The sequence below is a fragment of the Mustela nivalis genome (assembly GCF_964662115.1).
Source record: "Mustela nivalis genome assembly, chromosome: 11".
Classification (NCBI taxonomy): Eukaryota; Metazoa; Chordata; class Mammalia; order Carnivora; family Mustelidae; genus Mustela; species Mustela nivalis.
In genome coordinates, this window is record NC_139030.1 from 52,166,310 (window position 1) to 52,186,785 (window position 20,476).

The window sequence follows — 20,476 nt, forward strand, 5'->3', positions numbered from 1 at the left end:
ATTTATTTTCGGGGGGCCTAGGTGGCTCAGGTCATGATCCGATGATTCTGGGATCGAGCCCCACATCGGGCTCCTTGCTCAGTGGGAAGCTTGCTTCTCCCTCTCCCACTCCTCCTGCCTCTGTTCCCTCTCCCGCTGTGTCTCTGTCAAATAAAAATCTTAAAAAAAAAAAAAATCATTTTCACAGTCGTTCCTACCCAGCTCTAAACTCGGAACCTGTATGCCTGATGATGTATCCAGAAGAGCGGGTCCAGGTCTGGACCTCTACCCCACGTCTCCCTCTCCACCGCAACAACCTCTGACTCCTCACTCCACCTTCGAAAGGAAAGGCTTTGTTTTCGCCCTAGAAGATTCCGCAACCCGATCGATCCGTTGCAAAAAGAGAAAAGAAAACTCGCAGCCTAGAGACAGGTCTTGCGCGACCCCTTGTCTGCACGGGCAAAGTCTCTGAGAAGGAATCGATTCCCGGTCCTGAGCCCTCGGAGCCCGGGGCACAGGAGACGCTGGTCAGGCCTTTGCCATTGGTCCTCACCTCCTCGGCCTGGAGCTCTCCTCCGGCTCCCCCCCAAACCACACTCAGTGACTTCTCGGAAACGTTAGCGGATTGCGCTGAGCAGGAAAGGAGGAAGGGGTGACGGGGGCGGGGGGGAGGTATGGGAAGGGCTCTTGGGGCTTTGGACCGACACACTCCCCACCCCCACCCCACACACACCCGCGCGCCCCACCCGATGGGGTAGCGGTGGGTGGGAGGTCGCGAACCCCTCCCCTGCCATCTCCCAGCGCACAGCCGAGAAGCCGCAGCCTGGCCGTCCGGGCGCTCCCAGAGGGTCCCGCCCGCCGCGAGCAGCGGGAGGCGCAGGCTGGGGAAAGGGCGGGGAGGGAGGAGCGGCGGGGGACTCGGCGGCGCGGGTGCCCCGGGGCTGGGGGCGGGGCTGCCGCTGGCCTGGGCGCGCCCCGGAAGGAGGGGCTCAGTGTCTGGGCTGGCCGTCGCCCTGGCTCCGGCCGCGGGTGTCTGGTTTCGAATCCCACCCTCTCCCCGGCTGCAGCGGGGCTAGCCTGGGTGCCCGCAGGCGCTGGTGGCAGGCGCCTCGGAGCAACAGGAGCCCAAAGAGAGAGGGAGAAGGAGCCGCAGAGAGAACGCCGCGGGGAGAGACCGGGAGCGGGGAAGCGTTCCTGAAGCCCGCGCCCGCCTCGCAGGCCAGGTCGTGCGGGTGGGCTGGATGGGCATCCCCGGCGGGCAAGGTGGCAAGTAAGTGCCCTTTCCGTGGCTCCCCTAGTGCGGCGGACCGGGAAGCCCTCCGACTCTCGCCCGGGCTCGCCTCAGCAGCCACACCCACCTGTATCCATTTTCCCGTCTCTCGGTTTTGGCCACTCGGTGTGATGCCACCTGCAGAGTAGAGAGGAGACAAGCGGAAGGAGCGGTCCAAGCCATGGCAGAAAGGGGGCTGGAAAGGCACCTGCGTATGCAGTGCAAGGCCGGTCCTTTGCGGATTTTGTGCGCGTTTGCTATCAGGTCCCGAAAATGTGGAGAGGAGAGGCAGTTACACTTGATGGTGTGCGTCCGTTCTTTCTTTCTGTCGATGCTAGCAAGACTGTTGGATGCGTTTCAGTTCCAGGGGCAGGTCGTATTCTCTGCGAGAAAAAAAAAGCCTGTGTTGTATTTCCCATCTGTAAAGGTGAGCCTGCAGAACCCGCACAGCGGATCCTACCTGGAGGGACAGCCAAGCAGCGCGAGCCCCTTCCCGGCTCACAAACACCAATAATTGACGAGACGGCTCAGCCCCATTTCTCAACACAGTTTTGTTTGTTGTTGTAGTTGTCTTTTCCCCCTGAAACGAATAAGCATTTTATAGCGAAATTCAGAAAAGATTTAGCGTCATTTTAACTTTTTATCGGTCTCAACAAAACTGTCATTTACTTTCGGGGCAAAAAAAAAATCGCTATTTTCGTTACTTGTAGTAAAGATAAAAGATCAAAACAAGATTACCAAACTAAAAAACTTTAATGCCAACTTTTGTGATTGTAACAAACATTTTACTCATTTTAATGTTTCTTCTTAAATTATAGTTGCAGCCTTCCTAGTAATAAAGCCTTCCTTCCTTTATTTCTTCTGAAGCTAAGGACAATTTTTTTTTTTTTTATCTGAGAAGCTTGGTGGGGAGACTAAAAAGCTAACTTTAATAATTTCAATAAGACAAAGATCAAAGATAAAGATCAAATCAACACAGGCTTTTCGAAGAATGGTGGATTTTCAGTTTCTGTGTGTCAATTTTGGGAGGTTCTTTTCTTTTCAGAAATACAATTATTGCTCTCTTCTATTTTCTTTCTCCTTCCCAGTGGCCAGGAGGAAGACATTGTTTTTCTTTCTTTCTTTCTTTTGACAATATAAAATACATTTTCATGATTTTTGCTTTAACACAATAAAACCTAACTATATATAATCTGCAAACCAATGCAATGGTTAAATAGTCCATTTTTGGGGAAAAGTCTTCAAATTCTTTTTCCATTTTTAAAAATAATTAAACTAGAAATCACTTTCTTAGAAGCTGTGGTAAATAGGATTTAAAAATTTTTATTGATTATTCAAAACTAATCTTACCTGATTTTCATGTATGAAGTTATCATGATTGTTAGAATAGCTTGTTCATAGAATGCTAGACAAAATATGACATTTGGTATAATGGAGAGTGTGCCTTTGATTTAGTCAACTGGTAATAGTTTTGCTTAAGAGAAGTTTTTGCATTTTGTTTAATTACCTATCTATTGGTTCCCTTTTGGAAGTGAACCATTGTTCAATCATGGGACATGGTGTATTTTTACAGAGGTTCAGTATACAGTACGCCATGATTCCTATGGTTTAAGGCAGGGCTAACTGGGTACCTTGATGAGTCTACAGAAGAAAGATGAGTCAGGTCTGGCTCTTGGCCAAGAGCATCCGTATGCCTCATTGTGTCCCCTAGGGCTAGGAAATAATAATGGGAACCCTCCAGTGGTAGTGCTTCTGTGTTTTTGCTACCTGTTGCTGAGGTGAGTTTTGGCAGCAAAGAAAAAGTAAGAAATTCAGGGGTGGGACCAGTGAGGTCTTATTCACTGTGTTCAGTATGACCAAACCACTTTCTTTGTGGCAAATAAATAAATAAATAAATACCATTTTACATTAATGGTAGAAATTAACATTTATCTAATTTCTATTCCTAGTAGATACATGAAAGAATGTGATATGCTGGAAGGATTTATTTGGTATTTTGCTAATCTAAGGCATGACTTTGCTGAGGAGCTTAAAGTTTTTTAATGTAAATGAATCATTCTAAATATCATGATGGTCTGATTATGATTTTCTCTAAAACTGTCTTAGATCTTTCCCTCGTCTTTAACATCTGAATAAATGGCTTCACCATCCAAATATTACTGCTCTCTCTCTTCCTCAAGACAGCATTTCATCCATAGCTGGTCCAGATTTAGATCTATCAGGTTTCTCTTCCAAATATATCTCTATCCATTTATACTTCTTAGATATATCTCTTTTGCCTTGTTCTCTGTGTCTATTATGCGAGTAAATTAGTTCAAACCACCATCATAATTTACCTGGATTTCTGCTATGGGCTTCCTGTTAGTCTCTCTACTTCCATAGTTTCCTTCCCCATGATTCACTTTCCATACACAGTAATACCATCATGACTCTCCTTAAAAGCATTCATTAGCTAACTGCATAGAAAAAAAAAAAGGAATAAATGCAGAAACATAGAAATCAATCAACAACAAATTCCTTCTGTTAGGATACAGCTCTCTTTGATCTGGCCCTTCTTTATAACCCCACTGAATCCATCCCTGTCATTTATAGGCTCCAGTCACACTGGTCTTTTAGTACCTGTAACACATGGAATAATTTCACCCCCTAAGGCCCTTTTAATGCTGTCCCAGTGTCCCAGTGGGTGGACAGTTCCTTTTACTCTTTGAATGGCTAGCTCCTTCTCAAACTTTACATCTCAGCTCAAAAGTCTCTTCCTCAGGTGATCATTCTTGATCACCTGTCAAAAGTAGGTTGTCACCTGTTAGTCTCCTTCTTGGTACTTGTTTGTTTCCTGGTGCGTATTATAGCATGCAGATATTTTTTGTATTTGAATAATGAAAGCTCTAAAGGAACAGAAACCAAGTCTTTATTGTTGGCCCCGTGCTCAGAACAGACCCTGGCATGAAGTAGTGGAGGGAGGGGTTTCCTAACTATTTATGTAAATAATAAAGTACAAAGATCTGACTTCTTTCACCATAAAGCACATCAACCCAGTCAATTTCTGCATTTTATGATTCGATTTCTTTTTTATTTGTTGAGCATCTGGTACATTTACAACGCTGTACTGTGATTTTGAGGAAGTAAAATATCCTGGGAGGTATCCCCATCTTTCAGCAGTGTAGGCAATAATGTGTTCAAAGGTAAGTAGATTATAGCATATTCTTAGGAAAGCAGTAACCACAACTGGATTAAAATATATTTGGAAGGAAAGTTAGAGTGTATAGGCGAACAATGGCTTTTGTATGAGTGACTTCTAACATGCAATGATGACCTTATTAGGTTTAATTCTTATTAGGTTTAATTAGTTTTGAGGGTCTTTCAGTAATCACTAAGTTTAAAATATTGTTTTGTAATAAATATGGATACTTGAATGAGCTCAGTCGTTGGAAGTATGTTCAAATGAGTCTGAGGCCATAGATCCAGTGCCAAGCATGATCCAAGTTGGTGTTTACGCCAGGTTCAAGGGACAAATTATCTCACAAATCCAAAGTGTCCACTGGGGAAGGTTCAGAGAGAGACTATGGGCTAATCCATGAAGATCTATCACTATTGTAGGGTGTGAAGGAAAGGAGGCTTCAAAATTCATGCTGCTTAATGATAGTATCAATTTATACTAGAATTTATACAAGTATACCTACTTCGTATGGCAATAAGTCCACCCATTTTTTTTTTTTTGAGTCTGTATTTAAAGATACTAAACATGTTTGGTATTAACATGTGGTTGAAAATCTAGCTTTCAGTTAGGCAAAGAAATTTGATATTTTTTATCTAGCAAGTGACCGGCCTTTTTTCTTGTAAAGAATTTGTAATCATATTTCTTCTGGAAGGACTAAACTAGTTCATGACTTGTCATGAGGGATTTTGTTAAATTTGCTACTAAGGTGGCACATTGTGGTTTATAATGAGTGGGACTGCCCTTGTGTACTAATTGAAGATGCCCCCTGTTTTATATGTCACAAATTAGCTAATTATTCTTACATAGAGGTATTATAGCTTTCTTCTTCAGAGCTATGTAAGCTAGAATACCACTTGAGATGGCAATGTCATAGTAAAATGGATATTATAAGATTGTATGAAAGTAATTTTCATTTGAGGACTTATGGAAGAGTACTCTCAGAATGTGGGTAGACTACTTTTGTAGAATGTGAGAGAACAGTTTTGGTATCTTGCCATCCTGCAAAACAAAATTTCTTCATTGAAGGTTTACCTGGCTCTTCCCCGCCCCCTATGAACAGCTGGAAGGAAATGGCTTTAGGCAACAGGGAAAGCCATCAGCTCTTGGCAGCCAAAGGTAGAATAAACTTTGGAGGAACAAAACTCTTCTGGGTAGTGAGGAAAAATGCCAGACCACGATAAAGAGGGACAAGAGGTGGGAATGCCTTGAACAGTGCCAATAATCTACCACAGACAAATTTGAGTTGACATTATATATACAGTTGAATTATTTGGTATCTTTTTAGCCACACCAAGGACAGTTCTTTCTTCTTTTGTCGTTAGAATAATAACTGTTATTGGGAAAACATACTGTTATTGCTTCTTTCATACAGGAAATGGGTTACCTTTGGATTTTTAAAGTGATATAACAGGGAGCCAAAAATGCCATGTATTATTATTAAAATATACAATTTCTTTAATTTTAATTTCTTGCTATTCATTTTATGATTTTCTTTTGTTGTGTCAAGTGTTTGAGAGACTGCTATTACTGATTATAAATTTCTTTAAAATGTCTCCTTGGATTTTTTACAAAGCTTTCTACAGTCAAATGCTCTACCACTGAGCTCTACCCCCGTTACAAAGCTTTCTGAATCATTTATCAAAACACAATAAAACTAATTGCACCCGATTGTTCACTTTGAAACTTAGAGGGAGTAAGTACATTAACAATGTCATTAACCTACTATCTCTGCTCTGCAGTGTATGCTCTTTTTCTATCCCTTTTTCTTTTCTCTACATATCACCTTCTGAACATTTGATATATATGCAAGTAATACAAATTTTGCTCCACTCTTTGGTCAAACCATTAACACAAATAATTGGAAAATCTTAGAGCTCCTAAAGAAGGATAATAGGATTAGACAGATGCATTAAAAAATAATCACAAAACATTTCTGTAGAAAATTTTAATGAAATTTTTGCGTGTTACATGCCAAACTAGACATCCTGTGTCATCTGATTATTTTTAAAGAATAGGGGTGATTTTACTAGATGTAATATCTGTCAACTATACTAGTTGCTCATAAACTGTGTATCTTAGAATCTAAGTAATTATTTTCATCTTCCTGAGAGCCTATAATTAGAAATTCAAAAAAGAGGTAAATGATAGATATTAAAATCCATACAGAAAATAAAACGGGGGAAAATGAGAAAAATGTTATATGATATAGAAATATCCTTTTATTTATTGATTTAACTCCACTAAATGATTATTCCATCGAGTCCAATGGACAAGCGACCATTCAGGGTTTAGGGTAAGGATAGCTTATTAACTATATGTGTATTTTGCATAAGATACATAGAGTATTTTATTGGTAAATTATGCCTTCCTTTGCTTTCTCTGGATAATGATATAAAATTAGTATTCCATGTAGATGGGTATCATGGGACTAATCTTTATAGATGATCCTTTCATGGAATAAAATGCAACAAAGTTTAAACGATGATCCTCCCCCCCCCTTAACATAACACATATTCTTGTTATCTGGGACAAACTTGGCTCATGGTAATTCATGTAGAGAGAAGAGAAATTGTCCTCAAGGTTCAAGTGGGAACAAGGTTCTTACAACCTCATGAGATCATCCAACAGACTTTCGGGAATGAATGTTTATAGGATTGTTATGCGAGGCATCCTTAAAAATCCATATCGTCCCCTTACTATATTTTAGAATATTTATAAAATGTTTTTATAAAGGGTTAAAAATATAGAAGAAGAAATTTGTATTCCTGTTAGTGTAGTTAAAATGTGTTTTTCTAGATACTTGTCTTGCTCTATATGTGGTCTTAGCCAAATACTTTTTCTTAAATGCAACTTCATTATTTGTAGGATTGGAAATGTCTGCTTCTAAGGGGTTCCATACAAATTAGGTTTCTATACAAAAAAGCCATTTCAATGTTTCACATATGATAAGGAGGTGTATCAATGTGGTACATATTTGGTAACAGTATCTTATAATCAAATGTATTCTGTTTTGAATACAAATGGTATAGCATTTAAAGTGCACTTTTGTTACATTTATTTTTAATCCTATTTTTAAAGACAGTTCTAGTTATATCTCTAATAGGATCATTCCATTTTGAAATCTCTGTTGTAAAGTTGTCAGTAATAAGCTATTACAAATAGTTTGTTTGAAGTATCTAAAAACTTATAAGTAGGAAAACATGAAAGAGGTGTCTAAAACTCAAGCATTTGTTAACTATCCAGTTATGTTTTGTTTCTGTTTTTAAACCTGATCCATCAGAATTTTTCATTAGTAGAGAGCAGTTCAGTGGAGATGACCTGCCAGATATCCTAATAATGCATCTTAAAACTATCTACTTTGATAGGAATTTTTTTTAAGGAGCATATCATGCAATTTCTCACTTATGTGTGAAATCAAACTTACTCTAGTACTTTAATCATCAGGAGTATAGCTCTGAATTTTTAAATCAACAAATAAGATGTTTGAGCCTGAAGGAAATATTTGCCAATATGGCCACTTACTTTATTTCTTTGGTGATCATTAACAAAAAACAGAATCTTGTAAAGGAAATCCTCAGACCAAGGGTAATAATTGAGTTGGTTTTATTTATTGTTTTCTTTAGCAATCCACAGTTCTTCCTTAGTTACAAAGCCAGTAGACTATGCATTGCAAGAGGTGGTTCGTGGCAACATTATGAAGACAGAAAATGAATATATGAACAGGTACATTGTCATAAAGAAAAATATGGGTAGCAGCACCATTCACATATTGTTAAGATTACTAGTAATAACATTAATTTAACAGCCTCAAATATGGAGCTCTCATTTTTGCCAGGTAGTTCATTAAAGGATCTTCAAATGCTTCTTTTAAATCTTTACAACCACATTTTGGAGTTGAAAACACTAAGACTCAGAAGTTAGTCAACCTTCCCAAAGACTTGAGTGATCACTAACTCAAGGAACATGCACACTCTTTTTAGAGGCAACAAAATTGTGTTTATCCTATGAATGCTGTTGTACATATCCCGCCCCAATATACCTAGTACTTATATTACCAAGGATTGAAGTCTTTTCAATCCATAAAGGAGCTGAAATAATCTCCATTTGCAATGAAAGCAAACTATGTAATTACAACACTAGGGAATAAGACAGACTGAAGATTGTTTAAATGTTCATCTTGAATATTGATTCTTGGGTAGTGTATTTGTGTTAAACCAGAGTTGAGATTTAAATGGAAGTTTGAAAACATTATGATATTATGAAATGTACCAAAACATTTAAAGTATTTTTCAGGTCATTTTAAAGGTTGAGTGACTTTGCTTTCCTGGTCTAGGGATCTTATTGTGTTGCTCTGACTTGGCCATAATTAGAATGTTTTGCGTTTTATTTTGAGGAAATCAAAGGAACTTTCCTAACATAGACAAGAGTTTGAAAGAAAAGGACTAGTGCCTTTAAAAGGGATAGGAGTGTGAAATGTCTAGGCAAAGTTCATTCAGCCTCATGACTGATGAAATGAAGAAAGAGAGACTGAAGCCATGTCTGAGATCCTGGGTGTTAGTGGATGACAAGTAGATAAAGTAAAGTGAATTTATGCAGGGTTAGGAAAGAAGAAGATAGTGTTCATCTAAAGTTCTTATGTCCTAGAAATTGAGAATACAGACATTTTTAATTAGAGGAATACAAATATTTTTATTACCCTAAATTGATAAACTCAGATGTAATCTAAATCATAGTACTTATTGTCACAGAGACAATGATTTGTCGATTAAAGTGTTTAACATTAATGATTCAAGGCGTTTACTCTTAAGGGTTTTAAAACACATTTGGAAAATTAATTTATTTTGCATTATATGTAATTTTCTAATGCAAATGATCTTCTTTAAATATTTAGTGTCTACTTAGATACTGTACTTTGAGTGGGGTATATAACCATGACAAGTGAAACCTTGAGTTCTATGATATATTTGAGTTCTAATGGTTGTTGGTCGGCAGCTTGTCCACTAGATTGTTAAAGTTTGAAGTGTTAGAGACCATATCTTGTTCATATGGGCATCCTTGCATGGTGCCTCATAGGCAGTCATTCTTGATACAGATTTGCTGATGAAATTAATCATATTTATTATGCAAATATATGTTTAACTCATTACAAATCGCTCTTTTTCACTGAAACTTACTTTCTAAGTATGGGGGAGAGATGAGTTAGTAATTTAGACTTCTCAGACCTAGATTTTTATGATTACTAGGTCCTGATGAAAGAGTCATACTTCTTATTTCTTACTCAGGAATAGCACTCCTGCTTATTTTTTTGGCACAGTTTGGATTCAACATTTCTAGATGACAGTATTTAGCTTTCTTTTCATGAAAGAGCCAAAATATTTTAACATGTACTCAATTTGATATCCTACAAAGACTGACACCCTGATCCTCTTCTAAAAATGAGAGTTTGGAGGATTTATTGCAGTCCAATAGTAAAAGGAAAAAAAAAAGTTAAAACTAAAATTTCCAACTGATTTGTCTGGAACTGGTGATTAATCATTAAGCTCTATCTGGTTGGCCTCCAAAATGTGTAGGTCAGGAGTTGGCATCCAAACTGGTCTCAGTGCCATTGAGGTTTGTGGGGAGGAAGAGGCTGGCAGAGATCCCACGGGTAGCAGTAAAGGGAGGCTGAGTGGCTCCAGGTCGGCTCTTCAAACTCAGCGTCACTGTTCTCAGCTTTTACGTTTCCGCAGTTGAACAGCAATGCGTCCTTTAGCAGGTATTTACGGAGTAGCTACTCAGGCACTGCTGCAGGGTGTAATGGGGAACAGAACATGGAGGTTTCATGCTAGTTTTGAGACAGATAGTGAGTAAATAAACAGAACCTACTCTGTACGCTATGGATAAACATCCTGCAGGACAGAGAGAATTGAGGGAAGGAGGCATTCTTTAATAAAGGTGGTTAGAAAAACCTTTCGGAGGTGATATTTGAGCAGAGATCTGAAGGAGGGAGGGAAATGAGGGAGCTGGGGCAGCAACAGGAAAATCATGCCAGGCACAAGGAGTGGCAATTGCAGCAGCCTGAAGGCATATTTAATGTGTTTATGGAAAAGCAAGGAAGTCAGTGTGGCTGAAGTATGGAGAGCGAGGTAGAAAGTAGTAGAAGGTGTGGGACTTTTCTTAATTTGGGAAAGATTGCATAATCTGCCTAGAGGTCTGTATAATGAGCAAATGCTTCAGTGACCAGCATGGGACAAACTTTGGAGGAGGTGAATTGTGCCTTTTTTTTTTTCTTTTTTAGGGATCCTGTTCTGAATTTAGGTACCACACAATGCAAACAAATATTCTGGAAACTCCTAATTTCCATATAAAATTAATCTTCTTGCCATTTCTTTGTGATTTATATGTAAATGTCTTATAGTCTCTTCCCATCTGCAATAAATTAGAGTCTTAGAAGCCCTGATTACCATTTGAGGACAAAAGAGCTAACATGACAGAGGTTACAAATGCGAGTATCTTTAAATGTTTAAATTCAGGAAACTAAAACATGGTGAGAATATAGTAATATTTTACATATTTTGATTGATTTTTTTTGTATCTGCTGTACAATTTCTTATGAAATAGTTCTACTGCATAGATAGAAAGGAGTATAGCCTAGCAAAATAAATACGAGGGAAGCACACTTACATCCTGTCAAGCTTGACTCACTGCTAACTGCTATGACTTTGGTATTCTTCTGACTCTCTCTTCCTTACAGTTTTCAGCAAATTCTTGTGAAATAAAAAAAATTGTGGTACAGTATTTATAACATAAAATTTGCTCCTTTAACTGTTACTAAGTATGTAATTCAGGGGCATTAAGTACATCCACATTGTTTTTCAACCATCACCACCATCCATCTCCAGAACTTTTTCATCGTTCCACACTGAAACTCTGTACCCATTAAACTATAACACGTTACCTTGCTCCCCCTACCCCTGTCCCTGGTAATCACCATTCTACTCTCTTTACCCATGAATTTGATTATTCTAGGTACCTTGTGTAAGTGGAATCATGTAATAATTGTTCTTTTATGTCTGGCTTATTTCATCAAGCATAATAATTTTAAGGTTCATAGATGTTGTATCCTATGTCAGAATTTCCTTACTTTTTTGGAAGGCTGCCTGGTATTTCATTGTATGTATAGATCGCATTTTGTTCATTCATTCATCAGCGGATGGATGTTTGAGATGCTTTTATACTTTGGTTATGATGAATAACGATATCGTTGTGAACGTTGGTAGACAAATATCTGATTGCATCCCTGCTTTAAATTTCATGGGTATATAATATACCCACAAGGGAATTGCTGGATCATATGATAATTAGTTTTAATTTTTTGTAGAACTGCCATGCCATTTTCCACATCAGCTGCACTATTTTACATTCCCACCAGCAATGGATAAGGGTTTCAATTTCTCCACACTCGCTAACATTTATTTTTTTCTTTTTTTAAATAGTGACAGTCCTCCTGGGTGTCAAATGGTATCTCATTGTGGTTTTAATTTACTTTTCTGTAATGATTAGTGAAGTTCAGCATCTTTTCATCATGCATATTTTCCATTTGAACATCTTCCTTGAAGAAATGTCTGTTGAAGATCTTTGCCCATTTTTTAACAGTTATTTGTTTTTGTTGTTAAGTTTTGGGAATCCTTTATATATTGTGGATATTAATTTCTTTTCAGATATATGATTTGCAAATATTTTATTCATTCTCTGCATTGCCTTTTCACTCTCTGACAGTATCCTTTGGCACACCAGTTTTCAATTTTGATGACGTCTAGTGTATCTGTTTTTGTTCTTTTGTTACTTGTACTTTTGGTGCCGTATCCAAGAAATCATTGCCAAATCCAGTGTTTTAAAGATTGTCTCTTAGGCTTTCTTTAGTTTTATAGATTTAGCTCTTACATTTAGGACTGTGATCCATTGGATCCATTTTTTTTCCCCCAATTCCCATAGACATTATAGAGTCTAAGAGTCTCCAACTTCCCTTCACCTTTCTTTTGCGGAGATTTTTTTTTCTTTTCTTTTCTTTTTACGATTTACTTATTTATCTTAGAGACAGAGAGAGTACACACTCGAGGGTGCATGCACACAGAGAGGAGGGGTAGAGACAGTCCCAACCAGACTGTGTACTGAGCATGGAGCCCACATGGGGCTCCATCTCATAACCCTGAGATCAAGACCTAGGTCATGACCTGAGCTGAAACCAAAAGTTGGAGGCTTAACCCACTGCGCCACCCAGGCACTGCTCCTAGAGGTCTGGTTTTTTTTTAGCTCAAATATTCCTTACGCATTCCTTACTTACTCAGAGTAAGCTAAATATTCCTTACTGTGAATATTTACCTTACCTTTCAATAGCCTCCTCATTTCATTTTTTTAAATCTTTTTCTAGGATTAAAGTCCTTGAATTATTGGAAGAACATGCTAGCAACTTAGGGAGATTCCTGATATAGAAAGAATACCATATTCTCCTGCCGACTGGGTTTATTTATTCTTTTGACCAGTCCTAGTACTGAAAACTATTTGGGTTTGGTCCCTTCCTGTATAGTCTAGGAATTTTGATTCTTGCTAACTAGTTAATAAATTCAAGGACTGTTTATATTACAATTCTCAGCATTAGATGGTTTGATTAAGTAGAGCAAGAATTCTGTTTTGCTATGGTTAAATCTTCTCCAGCCCTAGCACAATGTTTTACACAGAGTACTACATAATACTTGAGTGAGTAAACAAATGGGCAAATGAATGAAAAAGAAAGACTGTCTTTTTTCTTAAGTATTTAGTAAATCAATGACATTAAGGAAAAAATGGCTTTTTAGATTTGTTTAAATAAAACAAGTTTAAAAATCTGTCCTCTGTTCCTTAATTCTTATGAAGATACTAATTTTTCAATCAACTTTGCTTGAAGTGTTTTTGGACATTTTGCTACTGAGAACTGAAGTTTGAAGGTTAGAGTTTGAACCACAAATATTTTTTGTTCCATTTGATAGTCCTTGTGGAGGTTAAATCCCATAGGCACAAACTTTTCCCCTTGGGTAGCTACCAACAAATGAAAAATGGTGACTATTTATGGCAACTCAAGGTCACTGAAGTATGGTTTACATTTCATGAAAATATGATATATGAACATCTTTTTGCTTATAAACAGTTCAGTGTACTAATTAGAATAATAAAAGGAGGAAAGCCTATATTAAGTGCCTTTGCCTTTGAATTGTTTTAGACTCTTTTTACCTTAATGCTCATCTCAGAATCCAAGTCTTCTGGTCACATATGTATTGGAATATAAATTTGAGGAAGGATAGGAATTATTTTCTTCCAATTTACTTGTCACTCAGTGGCTGCTGTCTAATCTGGAATTTGATCCACTCCTCTATTTGTATCTATTACAGAATTCTGAAAATCATGTCTCAAAATGGTGAAAAGTAAGAAATGCTATCATACATTTAATTAACCCCATTAAAAAAATAGCCATGCCCTCATCTTCTGTCTTTCAAACAATAACAACAACCTCAAAAGAAAATACATTTTGAACATTATTACGTGTATTTCATCATATTCCAAGATTAAGTTCATGGCTACCGAATGCCTCACCATAATCTCAGCCTCTGATTTCAAGAGGGAGTAGAGAAGTATGAAACACGGAAGCTCCTCTGTTGGTGAACATTTTCGTTTGCAAAAGAATTGTTTGTGAATTTATGTTACTTATCCCATAGTACCTCCTTCTCCCTGCTGATATATACTCTAAAGGAATCTCTCCACCAAACACCTTATAAGTAGATGACAGCTTTTCTTGATGATGTCCACAGATATTCCAGAGAATCCCTTGGCATGCATACAACTTAATTTACTTTTCTGATACTGAATTAAAGGGCCTTTCGCCGTTGAAGCATTCCTGGACTGCCAGGAATATTTCATCAACAGCTGTCACTATGCTTGGGTTTTAAGCATATATGTATACCTAGCTTTCTCTTGCTTTGTCAATTAAGTTTCTGATGAAGGAAATCCTGTGACCCATGCTAGAATGTTTTTTTTTCTTTTTCTTTATCTTTTTTTTAAAGTTTTATTTATTTATTTGACAGACAGAGATCACAAGTAGACAGAGAGGCAGGCAGAGAGAGAGGAGGAAGCAGGGCCCCTGCTGAGCAGAGAGCCTGTTGCGGGGCTTGATCCCAGGACCCTGGGATCAGGACCTGAGCCGAAGGCAGACGCTTTAACCCACTGAGCCACCCAGACACCCCTTTTCTTTTTTTTTTTTCTTAAAATAATGTTTCTTTGTATCTTGCTGGATATGACCTGGGCTCATCACTTTTAACCATCACATGATGTAATTCATACCTAAAGAATCATTTTTACTGTCAGGTGATTAATCTTTCATGAATTTGCCATATTCCTTATTTTCTTACACTTTCAACTATTTTATTATTTCTACTTTTGTTTCAGATATCACACACTCCCAGTGTGTTTGCATTTAACAAGTCTGATGGATTTAATAATTTCATCACCACTTAAGTACAATACACACATTCTGCTTGCACGGCTTGGACTTAGGAGCCTTACGTTGGTAGCAACTAAATGGCTGGGTGTGATACATAGTGCCATCTGTTGGTGGAAAGCAATGTAACTCTGGTTTTGCAGTAATCATGGTTTTCTTTTGTTTAAAATATCTGCAGTTGAAATAAACGTCTTTAAGAAGAAAAGGTCCTGTATATGTAATACGAAACTTTATCTATTATGAAGCCACCAAATTTGTTCTCCATTTTTTAAAAAAGATTTTATTTATTTATTTGACAGACAGAGATCACAAGTAGAGAGGCAGGCAGAGAAAGAGGAGAAAACAGGCTCCCCGCTGAGCAGAGAGCCCGACGTGGGGCTTGATCCCAGGACCCTGGCATCATGACCTGAGTGGAAGGCAGAGGCTTTAACCCACTGAGCCACCCAGGCGCCCCTTTGTTCTCCATTCTTAAGAACATTTAGATAAGCAAAATCAATTTGTAAGAAAGTTGATAAAAATCACTAGTAATAATGGTTAGAATATATTACACACAGTGTACCAGGAAATGTGCGTAATGATTAAAATTCAGTGTCTTATTTTTTCCCATAGGATAGGGATATCCTTATAGGATAATCATATTCAGCCCTGTTAATTTATGATGCGGATACCAAGATTTATTACAAAGGTTAATTAACTTACCTACAGACACAAGTTAAGTAAGTAAAAGAGGTGAGATTTGAGGGCTCTCTCACTCTGCAGCCACAAAATTAACAACTCTATTATGCTGTCTTCTTAATTTACTGCAGATCTAGATTTTATTTTATTTTTTTTTTTAAAAGATTTTATTTATTTATTTGACAGAGAGAAATCACAAGTAGATGTAGAGGCAGGCAGAGAGAGAGAGAGGAAAGCAGGCTCCCTGCTGAGCAGAGAGCCCGATGCGGGACTCGATCCCAGGACCCTGAGATCACGACCTGAGCCGAAGGCAGCGGCTTAACCCACTGAGCCACCCAGGCGCCCCAGATCTAGATTTTAGATTAAAGCTACGAACAGGTTAGGAAAATGAAATACAACATAAGCAGCAAATATTCATCCCTTAAGATTTTAATGAGGTTTTACTTTTATCCACTAATTCATGGTTTATCATTTAAAAAATTATGGTATATATGGGGAAAGATGATAATATTGGTAATATTTATTTAGCCTAGGCACTGCGGTAGCTATAGAAACTGTGTCTGTTCTTCCAAATACTCTTGTAAGTTGAATATTTTCTCTGCTTCATTTATGAAGAATTTGCATAATGTCACAGAGCTCCTTGGGTGTTATGATCATGGGATTCAAACCTACATCTGCTTGGCACCAAAGCTGTTATGCCCTTTCTCCTAAACCATGTTGATGTTTTGGGTGAGGTAGATCCATGCAAAATCAAGGAGTGGAAATGCACTCTCTATGTAATACTTTGTTAACACTTTCTTCTACAACCTCTTCTGCAGCCATATTTTAGTGACCTCAGAGTTTAAGTCAGTGATGATCTGGGCTCTCAGGAAATGGTTAATTCTGAATAATAGAGAAGATTTAATATGGGTTAAGAAACATTTTCCTTTCTTTCTTCATACATCATGTGTAGATGGAACAACATGCATTTTGCTGTTAACAATTTCAGAGATGCCAGCAATCATTGACAATAAACATCATTTCCCCCACACTAATACACTCCTTGAGTTATAAACATTAATTTCTTATAAGCCTGAGGAAAACTATATTTTGTAAACCTACGAATAGGGATGAGTTCTGTCTTAAGGTATAATATACATAATCATTATAATGTGTTGTGAAAGACCCAGATCATAGTGTTTTAATAATTTTCTTCATCTAAGAGTCTTGAAATAAATCCCTAAATATACATCTGCAACCCATACTATAAAATCACCTACACACCTTAAGTTGTTTTTTTTTATCATATCAATTTTTAAAACACTATAAAATTTCAGAAAAACTCTTTGAGTGATTTTAGGACATGGAATATTGAACTACTTTTTTGAGGTGATTAGACAAGTCATTGTCATCCCCTAAATTATTCATCTCTAAGAAGTAATAGTTATTTAAAGAATTTATTAATATGATTACCATGGTGCTAAACATGAAGAATGCAATGATAAGCATTCAGCAGTCAGGAATTAAATGATTGGTTACTTCATTAATTATTGTATTTAATTTAGAGATGATGTACTTAACATTTGAGGCTCTAAAGTGAGTAGCCAGCTCAGCCCATTTTTTCTTATTATGTTGGTATACTTTGTATTTATGATCTAAAGAGAAGGTATTAAGAAAAGGAGTTACAGCATAGAAAGATGGCAGTTCTTTTTAAGGTAACTTATAAACTACTGCATCCCGATGAAAATAAAAGTAGGATTTCTGAAATTAGATAACACAAGTCTAGTTCTCTAGGACAATATACACAAGAAAGAGCAATTCCTGATAAGGTTAACTGCATTAAACATTAAAATATCTTATAAAACTAGAATAATTAAAATGCTGTGATATTGATAAAATATATAGAAACTGTAATGTCTAGAAATAGACATAATTGCATATGAGAATTATAAATGGCATCCAAATAGGTGGGAGGAACTATTAGTTAATGAGTATCATTAGGGCAACTGGATGTTCATTATTCTGTGGATAACCCTTTTGTTAGAACCAGTCTGGGATATCTCCTCTGTGCATCACATGGTTCTGGCTGGCCTTGTTCATGCAGTTTTGGTCCGCTATAACGTCAGCTTCAGCTAGATTGTCCTAAGGAGTCCCATGTACCTGCCTGGTTGAGATAAAGATAAATTCAGATGATTACTTCATAGCTTAACCCAAGATACCTATTAGATGAATCAAATATTTAAAATATAAAATATAAATCACAAAGAAAAAGAAGCCTTTCCTGAAGAAAACATGTAGATGGGGCACCTAGGTGGCTTAGTTAGTTTAGTGTCAGACTCTGGATTTCTGCTCAGGTCATGATCTCAGGGTCATGAGATCAAGCCCTGCATCAGGTTCCATGCTCAGCGGGGTGTCTGTTTGAGATCCTCTCAGTCTCCTTCTGTCCCTCCCCTTGCTTTCCGTCTCTAAAAGAAATAAATAAAATCTTTTTAAAAAATTAGAAGAAAACATGTAGAATTTTTTTCAAAATCTTAAAGTAGAAATTTTTTTCCTAAGGTAATGTATAAACAATAGTCACTTAGAGAAAGCATTGTTGAATTCTCTTTAATAAAATAGTAAATGCTTCAAAGGGTGAAATCTACCATAAACTAAAAAAATAAAAAGCAGCAAAGTGATAAAAATATTTGCATCTTATACTAGAGAAGAGACCTTATTTTATTATTACATTCAGAGTTCCTCAGTTAATAAGAACAGAATAATAGCCCATTATAAAAATGGATGAAGGCTATGTGCAGAGAGTTCACAGAAGCACATTTTAAGGATATACAAAGATCCCCAACTTTCCTCATAAGAAAAAATGCGAACTGAAACAATAGGAAGTTATCATTTCCCACTTCTTAAAATAGCAAAGGTGAAAAATTTTTTATAAAATGTGTTGAGGGTGTGTGCAGATAATCCCTGACATATTGTTTATGGGGAGCATAAATTGATAGAACCTCTATGAAAATTAACTTGGCAGTATGATCTTCTCCAAATTAAAAATGCAGATACAATTATGACCCAGAGATTTTACCAACAGGTATTCATCTCACAAGTATAATTTCATATTGGGAGGCTATGTATGAGAAGATAATCATTGTGGCTTTGGGACACAACCTAAATGTTCTGCAAGGAAGAATGGCTAAATAATTTTGGCATATCTATGCAAATAGAAATTTATGAAACTGTTATGAAAAGAGGGGGTGGGTCTATACATACTAGTACAGAAATATTTCCAGGTTATATTTTTAAGTGATAAATGCAAAATGTAAAGCAATGCGTGTACTGTGTATTATTTATGTGGAAAGAAAAATTAATAGGTGTCTATGTGTTTATAAAAACACATAGATGTATACACAAGGGAATGGTACAGCAGTTCCCCCCAGGGTAGGGATCTAGGTAGCTGGGAAACAAGAGAGAGAGGGAGAATTACTTTTCTTTATACATATTTCTGAGTTTCATGTCTATATTTATTCTTCAACAATAAATATAAGAATGCTATTTAGGGAAAAAATGAGAGTCATAAACTGACCATTTTGGCCCAACTATTCAACTTAAAGGTGTTCTGTTCTTGGAGGTACTTCTGCTCTGAAGCTTAGGATTGTAATCAAATGATACGTCCTCAAGAATATGTCTGGAGTGAATTTGAATGAACAAATGATGTATGTAAAAGTGTTTTGCAAACTATAATGAGTAATAAAAATATATAATATTATTATTCGCTTTCTTCAGTGTCCTATGAATTAAAGACATTTTGCTATTCAAAATCACAAATTCCGAAAATAGAATACAGAAGATATGAGGAGGTGTGTTGCTCAAATACGGAGAAAAGAGAAGAGGAAAGGTTTAGATGGTTCCATTTGAGGTAAAACTAGTAACCTCTCAGCCTCAGATAAGACTCCAGGGATTGTGTGACAATTCTTATTCCTAGTCCTTATTGCTTCCCAGAAATAGATCTTGAAAATAAAAACTCTGCTTTTACACTATGAAAAAATATAGATGTACAAAAGGGAGACTATTTCAATTATGAAGTAACTGTATAGTTCTTTTAAGTAGTAATTATGTATTTTTATTTATTTTTAAAAACCAGGTTTACCAGACAAAAATTTGAAAATGACAAACTGGCAAAAAATAGAGACTTTTGTGAAAAGGGATCAGTATTCTTAGCATAGAGACCCCTTATCAAAAGAAGAAAATAATGGATACACCAGTAGAAAAAGGACCAAGAAAATAGACAGATTTATCAAAGGAGAGACAGAAATGTTCCATGGAATGTACATTTAAAAATATATATTTTCTCTATCAAATTGGGAAGCATTTTTAAAATGCTATACTTAATATTGTTTAGGTATGGAAAAAATGTGCCTAAATATTGCTAGAGAGAACATAGATTTTTATAGCATTTCTGGAAAGCATTTTGGCTAAATGTATGTACATAAAAAGACAAATACCTCAAAATAACAGGAGTAAATTTCTCCAAACAGGTTAATTTTATTTTAGTATCTATGTTTTTCAGTATTTTCTGACAATGAAAATTAGCTATATTTATATTTCACTATATTAATAACCCCAAATTAATTATATGCACAACTTTCTGGAGAGGATTATGTCTTGGAGCTAATGGTAATAAAATCTTTTCTATATAACTTGACCTACAAATTTTAAATAAACTACATTATTTAATGGCAAAATTTAAGTTAGAACTAATCAACAATGGGTGTCTGGATGGCTCAGTCAGTTAAACATCTGCCTTCCGCTCAGACATGATCCCAGGATCCTGGGATGGCGTCCTACGTTGGGCTCCCTGCTC

At 36.9% G+C, this 20,476-nt stretch overlaps 1 protein-coding gene across 1 annotated transcript in view; it reads left to right on the forward strand.

The window, feature by feature from the left end:
* The first annotated feature begins 937 nt into the window (after positions 1-937).
* Positions 938-20,476, forward strand: part of SCN9A (sodium voltage-gated channel alpha subunit 9) — a 170,579-nt gene continuing 151,040 nt past the window's right edge. The window contains exon 1 of the mRNA XM_082690248.1: positions 938-1,249. The gene's annotated coding sequence lies outside the window, so the exon portion shown is untranslated. The remainder of the gene's footprint in view (positions 1,250-20,476) is intronic.